Below are 11,174 nucleotides of genomic sequence, written 5' to 3'. Positions count from 1 at the left end.
TCTTTATACGTGTATTGTTCCTGTGTTTATGCGTAGACTCTTCTGTTATGTTGTCACGTTCCATGTTAGGGATTTTATTCAACTTTTCACCTGCTTCTCGACTCTCCATTACAATACAGGAGCGTCTATAGCGACAGCTGTGAAGGCAATTAATATAGACACAGGATCATCATCACATTGAGCCTCTGTCTGTGCTCTTTTTCTTTTTATTACTGACAAGATAGTGAGAGATGGTTGAAGTCCAAGAACACAATTACAGGAAACCATATCACATAAACACGTTTCCACTACAATCTGAACAAAATGTTCTATTGGTTTTCTGCAGCAGTGCAACTCTGACCATATAGTTTACCTCAAGATAGAATAGCATGACAATCAATAAACAAATATAACTTAATTTACAGAAATGATGTAAAATATTTCATGGCAATTTATTTTTTCCTTTCACACCACATTTTATAGGAAACAGGCCAGCTGAAATCAGAATCACTGTAAATGTCTTAGTGTACAACGCCTATGGTAGTGTCTTCGAAAACACATTATCATACTGTGTACAACACATTATATTGATGGGAATGATCAGATGACATTGTCATGATCAAGATACAAATCACAAGTCAAACTGTATATCATCCTATCAACAGTATTCACCCAGACCAGGACATTGTTGCTGGTATGTTATTGACATTATTATAGGGATGGAGTTACTGGGACTTTTTTACATTCATGTTTTAAATATAGCTACTGTTCTGTCATTAGTTTAGTAAGCTTAGATACTGTCCCAAAGCTGTGTTACTCAATGTGGTTAAACAAAAGAGGAAAGCAAACAACTCTCTTTATCTCTCTCTCTCTCTCTCTCTCTCTCTCACACTCTCTTTCAAAGCTTCTAATTTTAACCAACAGAGATTCTTCTCCAGTCAATGGGTTTGAAACTAAACCCAGAGGCAATGCTAAAGCTGTCACTCTTTCTTGACAGTTATAAAAACCTTGCCAGTGTAATCCTTGGTGAAACACTCATCTTAAATCTGAACCATACTCCTGCTTTTAACAGGCAACACTGAACAACCTTCGACTTCTCCTTCCAGAATACATGGTCTTTACTTTCATGTTCAGGAGCATATTGGAGCTCCAGGTATTTACACCATAAATACTTGATTATACAGAAACGTAATACTTAAATATATAGAAACGTACACATAAGCACGCACACACATACGCACCCACACACACACACACACACACACACACACACACACACACACACACACACACACAGTGCATACATGAAGCATGACTCCATTCCAGCATATACTTAAAATGTATACAAGACAAAATATCAAGTAGATACAATGTACTTTCTCATGAATGTCAAACTCATACTTTGGTCAAGCAATTAGGTTAGTAATATAATTTTCATTATTCTACACAACAACAAAATAGATATTAAGGCAAAAGTAACTATCAGTCACATTAAACAACAAAGTTTAAAAAACACACTTTTAAAATATTTCTGCACACAGTTTTTCATCATAGAAAAATATGTGTGTTGCAAAGAGAGGTGAGATCTTTTCCTAACCCACCATAGTACAATGTATGATAAGGTGACATGGTATCTCATATCAATAGACATGCCCCTTCATTAGTCCCAATGACCCTCACAGTTAAAGATGTAGCTTTCCTAAAATGGCTGCTAACTATCGCATTCTGAATGATGTTATTTCCCCTGACAAAAAAGTTAGGATCTATTGCAAGATATAATGTTAACAGGACGTATTCTCTTCCAACTGTCAGGTCCATGTCGTAGACTTTTGACCATAACAAAATCAAATCATTGATTTCATCATTCCTCATGAGAGGTCGTCATGACTACTCTGATGGCTGTGTCTATCTCATCACCAACCTGTAAACATTTCCAGTCAATTCAGTACAAGCCTTCCCTCGAACAGCTTTACAAAGCATATCATACGAGCCCAGAACCTCGACAGGGAAGGAGTAAAACATGTAGTTCAACATCTGCGGACCGATATAAGATCACAACAGCAAGAAAATCCCGCTATCGTATCTGAGCCAGCAGGAGTAACAGCATTCCACAGGCATTCCACAGAACTACAGCCCACCAAGCACCACGGTATACTGTAGTACTTGTATAGTGCAAGTCAGAGCAACCAGTGGCCATGGACCCCCTACCAGGCTGCTGTCTGAAGCCATGTTCTGCCTCAATGACTGACTGAATGAGAGAGGGAGAGATGGATGGATGGCTATAGGGCGGAGGCTGGAGTGGGGTTAGTTTAGGTCAGCCGGGCTGAGGAACATAAAGTTAATGTCTCCAGCGTGAAGCAGCCAGAGGCCCCACAGCAATCCTGGGGACACAGACCATAGAGAGGGACAAGATGTCTGTCCTATTTACCTAGAGCATAATTGCAAGAGTCAGTCGGTGTAGCTCTGCCACCTGTCAACACAGCAGATCAATGAACACCCTCTGGAACATCTCCTGGCGGTGTATTGCTTGGGCTAGAACATTCCTCCATAGGTTTCAACAGGATCTTCTCTGTTACTATTCCCAGTGGGGGATGAGAGGGAGTCTTCTGGCATATGACTCTGGTTGTATCTGTGTGCTGATCTAATGTTCTGCAGCAAATGTTTCTGCACTGTTTTACAAATGACCAAAGTGTCTCTCTCTCTCAGCTTGACAAACGATAACACATTGATTCATTAGCACTGCCACTGAAAAAACTTTTGCCACATTGGACATAATTTGAGCTTGAGAGACAGCATTAGGATGAATCCATGTCTGTTTCAAGCATGAGGAGAAAGCTTGAGGAACATCATCTACTGAGTCCTGGGAGTGGAGAAGGGCAGCTGTTAAAGAAGTGTAGAGGGCCAAGCAGCCAAGCAGGAGGTTAACACAACTGATACCAGCAGAAGATCCAAAATAGGTGACGACACTGCCAAAAGAAAGAGAGATTCAGTTAGTATAGTGGTTCAAATTCCAATCAAATTCCAAAGCCACATACAGTATATAGACAATGCATTCAGAAGGTATTCAGACCCCTTGACTTTATCCAAATATTGTTACGCTGCAGCCTTATTCTAAAATGGATTAAATTGTTTTTTCCCCTGATCAATCTACACACAATACTCCATAATGACAAAGCGAAAACAGGTTTTTAGACAATTGTGCAAATGTATACAGTTGAAGTCGGAAGTTCACATACACCTTAGCCAAATACATTTGAACTCAGTTTTACACAATTCCTGACATTTAATCCTAGTAAAATTTCCCTGTCTTAGGTCAGTTAGGATCACCACTTTATTTTAAGAATGTGAAATGTCAGAATAATAGTAGAGGATGATTTATTTAAGCTTTTATTTCTTTCATCACATTCCCAGTGGGTCAGAAGTTTACATACACTCAATTAGTATTTGGTAGCATTGTCTTTAAATTGTGTAACTTGGGTCAAACATTTCGGGTAGCCTTCCACAAGCTTCCCAGAGCTGGTGTAACTGAGTCAGGTTTGTAGGCCTCCTTGCTCGCAAACGCTTTTTCAGTTCTGCCCACATATTTTCTATAGGATTGAGGTCAGGGCTTTGTGATGGCCGCTCCAATACCTTGACTTCGTTGTCCTTAAGCTATTTTGCCACAACTTTGGAAGTATGCTTAGGGTCATTGTCCATTTGGCAGATCCATTTGCGAACAAGCTTGAACTTCCTGACTGATGTCTTGAGATGTTGCTTCAATATAACCACATAATTTTCCCTCCTCATGTCCCCATCTATTTTGTGAAGTGGACCAGTCCCTCCTGCAGCAAAGCACCCCCACAAAATGATGCTGCCACCCCCGTGGTTCACGGTTCGGATGGTGTTCTTCGGCTTGCAAGCCTCCCCCTTTTTCCTCCAAACATAACGATGGTCATTATGGTCAAACAGTTATATTTTTGTTTCATTAGACCATAGGACATTTCTCCAAAAAGTACAATCTTTGTCCCCGTGTGAAGTTGCAAACCGTAGTCTGGCTTTTTTTATGGCAGTTTTGGAGCAGTGGCTTCTTCCTTGTTGAGCGGCCTTTCTGGTTATGTCAATATAGGACTCGCTTTACTGTGGATATAGATACTTTTGAACCTGTTTCCTCCAGCATCTTCACAAGGTCCTTTGCTGTTCATCTGGGATTGATTTGCACTTTTCGCACCAAAGTACGTTCATCTCTAGGAGACAGAACATGTCTCCTTCCTGAGCGGTAACAAGGCTGCGTGGTCCCATGGTGTTTATACTTGCATACTATTGTTTGTACAGATGAACGTGGTACCTTCAGGCGTTTGGAAATTGCTCCCAAGGATGAACCAGACTTGTGACTTTTTTTCTGAGATCTTGGCTGATTTCTTTAGATTTTCTCATGATGTCAAGCAAAGAGGCACTGAGTTTGAAGGTAGGCCTTGAAATACATCCACATGTACACCTCCAATTGACTCAAATTATGTAATTTAGCCTATCAGAAGCTTCTAAAGCCATGAAATCATTTTCTGGAATTTTCCAAGCTGTTTAATTAAAGGCACAGTCAATTTAGTATGTAAACTTCTGACCCATTGAAATTGTGATACAGTGAATTATAAGTGAAATAATCTGTCTGTAAACAATTGTTGGAAAAATTACTTGTGTCATGCACAAAGTAGATGTCCTAACCGACTTGCCAAAACTACAGTTTGTTAATGTTACGGTGCGTGAATGAGGACCCAAAAGCGAATTAACGTAAACAGAGCTTCTTTAATAACAAAACAAAACGTAGGCTCAGATGGACCGGCAGGTTCCGACAGGACAGGACAAGGTTGCAGCAAACATGACGATAGTCTGGTTCAGGCATGAACAACACAAACAAGAATCCGACAAGGACAGGAGCAGGAACAGAGAGAGATATAGAGACCTAATCAGAGGGAAAAAGGGAACAGGTGGGAAAAGGGGTGACGAGGTAGTTAGGAGGAGACAAGGCACAGCTGGGGAAAAGAGGGGGAGAAAAGGTAACCTAACAACGACCAGCAGAGGGAGACAGGGTGAAGGGAAAGGACAGAAACAAGACACAACATGACAGTACATGACAGTACCCCCCCACTCACCGAGCGCCTCCTGGCGCACTCGAGGAGGAAACCTGGCGGCAACGGAGGAAATCATCGATCAGCGCACGGTCCAGCACGTCCCGAGAGGGAACCCAACTCCTCTCCTCAGGACCGTACCCCTCCCAATCTACTAGGTACTGATGACCACGGCCCCGAGGACGCATGTCCAAAATCCTACGGACCCTGTAGATGGGTGCGCCCTCGACAAGGATGGGGGGGGGGGGGGGGAAGACGAGCGGGGGCGCGAAGAACGGGCTTGATACAGGAGACATGGAAGACCGGGTGGACGCGACGAAGGTATCGCGGAAGAAGAAGTCGAACTGCGACAGGATTAATGACCTGAGAAATACGGAACGGACCAATGAACCGCGGGGTCAACTTGCGAGAAGTGGTCTTAAGGGGAAGGTTCTGAGTGGAGAGCCAAACTCTCTGACCGCGACAATATCTAGGACTCTTAGTTCTACGCTTATTAGCAGCCCTCACAGTCTGCGCCCTATAACGGCAAAGTGCAGACCTGACCCTCTTCCAGGTGCGCTCGCAACGTTGGACAAAAGCCTGAGCGGAGGGGACGCTGGACTCGGCGAACTGAGATGAGAACAGCGGAGGCTGGTACCCGAGGCTACTCTGAAAAGGAGCTAGCCCGGTCGCAGACGAAGGAAGCGAGTTGTGGGCGTATTCTGCCCAGGGGAGCTGTTCTGACCAAGACGCAGGGTTGCGAAAAGAAAGACTGCGTAAGATGCGACCAATAGTCTGATTGGCCCGTTCTGCTTGACCGTTAGACTGGGGGTGAAAGCCGGAAGAGAGACTGACGGAAGCCCCAATCAAACGGCAAAACTCCCTCCAAAATTGAGACGTGAATTGCGGACCTCTGTCCGAAACGACGTCTGACGGAAGGCCATGAATTCTGAAAACATTCTCGATGATGATTTGTGCCGTCTCCTTAGCAGAAGGAAGCTTAGCAAGGGGAATAAAATGAGCCGCCTTAGAGAACCTGTCGACAACCGTAAGAATAACAGTCTTCCCCGCTGACGAAGGCAGTCCGGTGACAAAATCTAAGGCGATGTGAGACCACGGTCGAGAGGGAATGGGAAGCGGCCTGAGACGGCCGGCAGGAGGAGAGTTACCGGACTTAGTCTGCGCGCAGACCGAACAAGCAGCCACGAAGCGACGCGTGTCATGCTCCCGGGTGGGCCACCAAAAGCGCTGGCGAATGGAAGCAAGCGTACCCCGAACGCCAGGGTGGCCGGCTAACTTGGCAGAGTGAGCCCACTGAAGAACGGCCAGACGAGTAGGAACGGGAACGAAAAGAAGGTTCCTGGGACAAGCGCGCGGCGACGGAGTTTGAGTGAGTGCTTGCTTTACCTGCCTCTCAATTCCCCAGACAGTCAACCCGACAACACGCCCCTCAGGGAGAATCCCCTCGGGGTCAGTGGAGGCTACTGAAGAACTGAAGAGACGAGATAAAGCATCAGGCTTGGTGTTCTTAGAGCCCGGACGATAAGAAATCACGAACTCGAAACGAGCGAAAAACAGCGCCCAGCGCGCCTTACGCGCATTAAGTCGTTTGGCAGAACGGATGTACTCAAGGTTCCTATGGTCAGTCCAAACGACAAAAGGAACGGTCGCCCCCTCCAACCACTGTCGCCATTCGCCTAGGGCTAAGCGGATGGCGAGCAGTTCGCGGTTTCCCACATCATAGTTACGTTCCGACGGCGACAGGCGATGAGAAAAATACGCGCAAGGGTGGACCTTGTCGTCAGAGAAGGAGCGCTGAGAAAGAATGGCTCCCACGCCCACCTCTGACGCGTCAACCTCGACAATGAACTGTCTAGAGACGTCAGGTGTAACAAGGATAGGTGCGGATGTAAAACGATTCTTGAGGAGATCAAAAGCTCCCTGGGCGGAAACGGACCACTTAAAGCACGTCTTGACAGAAGTAAGGGCTGTGAGAGGAGCTGCCACCTGACCGAAATTACGGATGAAACGACGATAGAAGTTCGCAAAGCCGAGAAAGCGCTGCAGCTCGACGCGTGACTTAGGGACGGGCCAATCAATGACAGCTTGGACTTTAGCGGGATCCATCTTAATGCCTTCAGCGGAAATAACAGAACCGAGAAATGTGACGGAGGAGGCATGAAAAGAGCACTTCTCAGCCTTCACAAAAAGACAATTCTCTAAAAGGCGCTGGAGGACACGTCGAACGTGCTGAACATGAATCTGGAGTGACGGTGAAAAAAATCAGGATATCGTCAAGGTAAACGAAAACAAAGATGTTCAGCATGTCTCTCAGGACATCATTGACTAATGCCTGAAAGACAGCTGGAGCGTTAGCGAGGCCGAAAGGAAGAACCCGGTATTCAAAGTGCCCTAACGGAGTGTTAAACGCCGTCTTCCACTCGTCCCCCTCCCTGATGCGCACGAGATGGTAAGCGTTACGAAGGTCCAACTTAGTGAAAAACCTGGCTCCCTGCAGGATCTCGAAGGCTGAAGACATAAGAGGAAGCGGATAACGATTCTTCACTGTTATGTCATTCAGCCCTCGATAATCTATGCAGGGGCGCAGGGACCCGTCCTTCTTCTTAACAAAAAAAACCCCCGCTCCGGCGGGAGAGGAGGAGGGGACTATGGTACCGGCGGCAAGAGCTACAGACAAATAATCTTCGAGAGCCTTACGTTCGGGAGCCGACAGAGAGTATAGTCTACCCCGGGGGGGAGTGGTTCTCGGAAGGAGATCAATACTACAATCATACGACCGGTGTGGAGGAAGAGAGGTGGCCCTGGACCGACTGAACACCGTGCGCAGATCGTGATATTCCTCCGGCACCCCTGTCAAATCACCAGGCTCCTCCTGTGAAGAAGAGACAGAGGAAACAGGAGGGATAGCAGACATTAAACATTTCACATGACAAGAGACGTTCCAGGAGAGGATAGAATTACTAGACCAATTAATGGAAGGATTATGACAAACTAGCCAGGGATGGCCCAAAACAACAGGTGTAAAAGGTGAACGAAAAATTAAAAAAGAAATGGTTTCGCTATGATTACCAGAAACAGTGAGGGTTAAAGGTAGCATCTCACGCTGAATCCTGGGGAGAGGACTACCATCCAGGGCGAACAAGGCCGTGGACTCCCTTAACTGTCTGAGAGGAATGTCATGTTCCCGAGCCCAGGTCTCGTCCATAAAACAGCCCTCCGCCCCAGAGTCTATTAAGGCACTGCAGGAAGCTGACGAACCGGTCCAGCGTAGATGGACCGACAAGGTAGTGCAGGATCTTGAAGGAGAGACAGGAGTAGTAGCGCTCACCAGTAGCCCTCCGCTTACTGATGAGCTCTGGCTTTTACTGGACATGAAGTGACAAAATGACCAGCAGAACCGCAATAGAGACAGAGGCGGTTGGTGATTCTCCGTTCCCTCTCCTTAGTCGAGATGCGGATACCTCCCAGCTGCATAGGCTCAGCACCCGAGCCGGCAGAGGAAGATGGTAGTGATGCGGAGAGGGGGGCAACGGAGAACGCGAGCTCCTTTCCACGAGCTCGGTGACGAAGATCAACCCGTCGCTCAATGCGAATAGCGAGTTCAATCAAGGAATCCACGCTGGAAGGAACCTCCCGGGAGAGAATCTCATCCTTTACCTCTGCGCGGAGACCCTCCAGAAAACGAGCGAGCAAAGCCGGCTCGTTCCAGCCACTGGAGGCAGCAAGAGTGCGAAACTCAATAGAGTAGTCTGTTATGGATCGATTACCCTGACATAGGGAAGACAGGGCCCTGGAAGCCTCCTCCCCAAAAACAGATCGATCAAAAACCCGTATCATCTCCTCCTTAAAGTCCTGATACTGGTTAGTACACTCAGCCCTTGCCTCCCAGATTGCCGTGCCCCACTCACGAGCCCGTCCAGTAAGGAGAGATATGACGTAGGCGACACGAGCAGTGCTCCTGGAGTAAGTGTTGGGCTGGAGAGAAAACACAATATCACACTGGGTGAGGAACGAGCGGCATTCAGTGGGCTCCCCAGAGTAACACGGCGGGTTATTGATTCTGGGCTCCGGAGATTCGAAAGCCCTGGAAGTGGCCGGTGGATCGAGGCGGAGATGGTGAACCTGTTCTGTGAGGTTGGAGACTTGGGTGGCCAGGGTCTCAACGGCATGCCGAGCAGCAGACAATTCCTGCTTGTGTCTGCCTAGCATCGCTCCCTGGATCTCGACGGCTGAGTGGAGAGGATCCGAAGTCGCTGGGTCCATTCTTGGTCGGATTCTTCTGTTACGGTGCGTGAATGAGGACCCAAAAGCGAATTAACGTAAACAGAGCTTCTTTAATAACAAAACAAAACGTAGGCTCAGATGGACCGGCAGGTTCCGACAGGACAGGACAAGGTTGCAGCAAACATGACGATAGTCTGGTTCAGGCATGAACAACACAAACAAGAATCCGACAAGGACAGGAGCAGGAACAGAGAGAGATATAGAGACCTAATCAGAGGGAAAAAGGGAACAGGTGGGAAAAGGGGTGACGAGGTAGTTAGGAGGAGACAAGGCACAGCTGGGGAAAAGAGGGGGAGAAAAGGTAACCTAACAACGACCAGCAGAGGGAGACAGGGTGAAGGGAAAGGACAGAAACAAGACACAACATGACAGTACATGACAGTTAACAAGAAATGTGTGGAGTGGTTGACAAACAAGTTTTAATGACTCCAACCTAAGTGTATGTAAACTTCCGACTTCAAATGTATATAACAATTAAAAAAACTGAAATATAACACATTTACATAATTTACATAAAATTACAGCCTTGAGTCTTATTGGGTATGACCCTACAAGCTTGGCACACCTTTATTTGGGGAGTTTCTCCCATTCTTCTCTGCAGATCCTCTCAAGCTCTGTCAGGTTGGATCGGGAGCATCGCTGCACAGCTATTTTCAGGTCTCTCCAAAGATGTTCGACCGGGTTCGTCTGGGCTCTGGCTGGGCCACAGAAGGACATTCAGAGACTTATCCCTAAGCCACTCCTGCATTGTATTGGCTGTGTGCTCAGGGTTGTTGTTCTGTTGGAAGGTGAACCTTCACTCCAGTCTGAGGTCCTGAGAGCTCTGGAACAGGTTTTCATCAAGGATCTCTCTATACTTTGCTCCGTTCATCTTTCCCTCGATCCTGACTTGTCTCCCAGTCCCTGCCGCTTTAAACACCTCCACAGCATGATGATGCCACCACCATGCTTCACCATAGGGATGGTGCCAGGTTTCCTCCAGACGTGAAGCTTAGCATTCAGGCCAAAGAGTTTCATTTTGGTTTCATCAGACCAGAGAATCTTGTTTTTCATGGTCTGATAGTCCTTTATGTGCCCTTTGGCAAACTCCAAGTCCATGTGCCTTTTACTGAGGAGTGGCATCGGTCTGGCCACTCTACCATAAATGCCTAATTTGTGAAGTGTTGCAGAGGTGGTTGTCCTTCAGGAAGGTTCTCCCATCTCCACAGAGTAACTCTGGAGCTCTGTCAGAGTGACGATCAGGTTCTTGGTCACCTCCCTGACCAAGGCCCTTCTCCCCCGATTGCTCAGTTGGGCCAGCGGCTAGCTCAAGGAAGAGTCTTGGTGGTTCTAAACTTCTTCCATTCAAGAATGATGGAGGCCACTGTGTACTTTGGGACCTTCAACGCAGCAAACATTTTTTGGGGACAATTCCTTCGACCTCATGGCTTGGTTTTTGCTCTGACATACACTGTCAACTGCGGGACCTTATATAGACAGGTTTGTTACTTTCCATCATATCCAGTCAATTGAATTTATCACAAGTGGACTCCAATCAAGATGTAGAAACATTTCAAGGATGAAAAATTGAAACAGGATGTACCTGAGCTAAATTTTGAGTCTCATAGCAAAGAGTCAGAATACTTATGTAAATAAAGTATTTCTGTTTTTCCATTTCAATACATTTGCTCAAATTTCTAAAAACCTTTTTGCACTTTGTCATTATGGGGTATTGTGTGTAGATTGATGAAGAAATAATCATATTTAATACATTTTAGAATAAGGCTGTAATGTAACAAAATGTGGAAAAAGGGAAGGGGCCTGACTACT

General features: G+C 46.3%; 1 protein-coding gene across 2 annotated transcripts in view; it reads right to left on the bottom strand.

Moving 5' to 3' along the window:
• Nucleotides 1-417: 417 nt before the first annotated feature.
• Nucleotides 418-11,174, bottom strand: part of LOC110507771 (membrane-associated phosphatidylinositol transfer protein 3) — a 156,833-nt gene continuing 146,076 nt past the window's right edge. For both annotated transcript variants that reach the window (XM_036965164.1, XM_036965165.1), the window contains exon 20: nt 418-2,945. The gene's annotated coding sequence lies outside the window, so the exon portion shown is untranslated. The remainder of the gene's footprint in view (nt 2,946-11,174) is intronic.

The sequence above is a fragment of the Oncorhynchus mykiss genome, chromosome 27 (assembly GCF_013265735.2).
Source record: "Oncorhynchus mykiss isolate Arlee chromosome 27, USDA_OmykA_1.1, whole genome shotgun sequence".
NCBI lineage: Eukaryota > Metazoa > Chordata > Actinopteri > Salmoniformes > Salmonidae > Oncorhynchus > Oncorhynchus mykiss.
The sequence above is the reverse complement of the archived record's forward strand: the minus strand, read 5'-3'. Positions and strand labels throughout refer to the sequence as shown.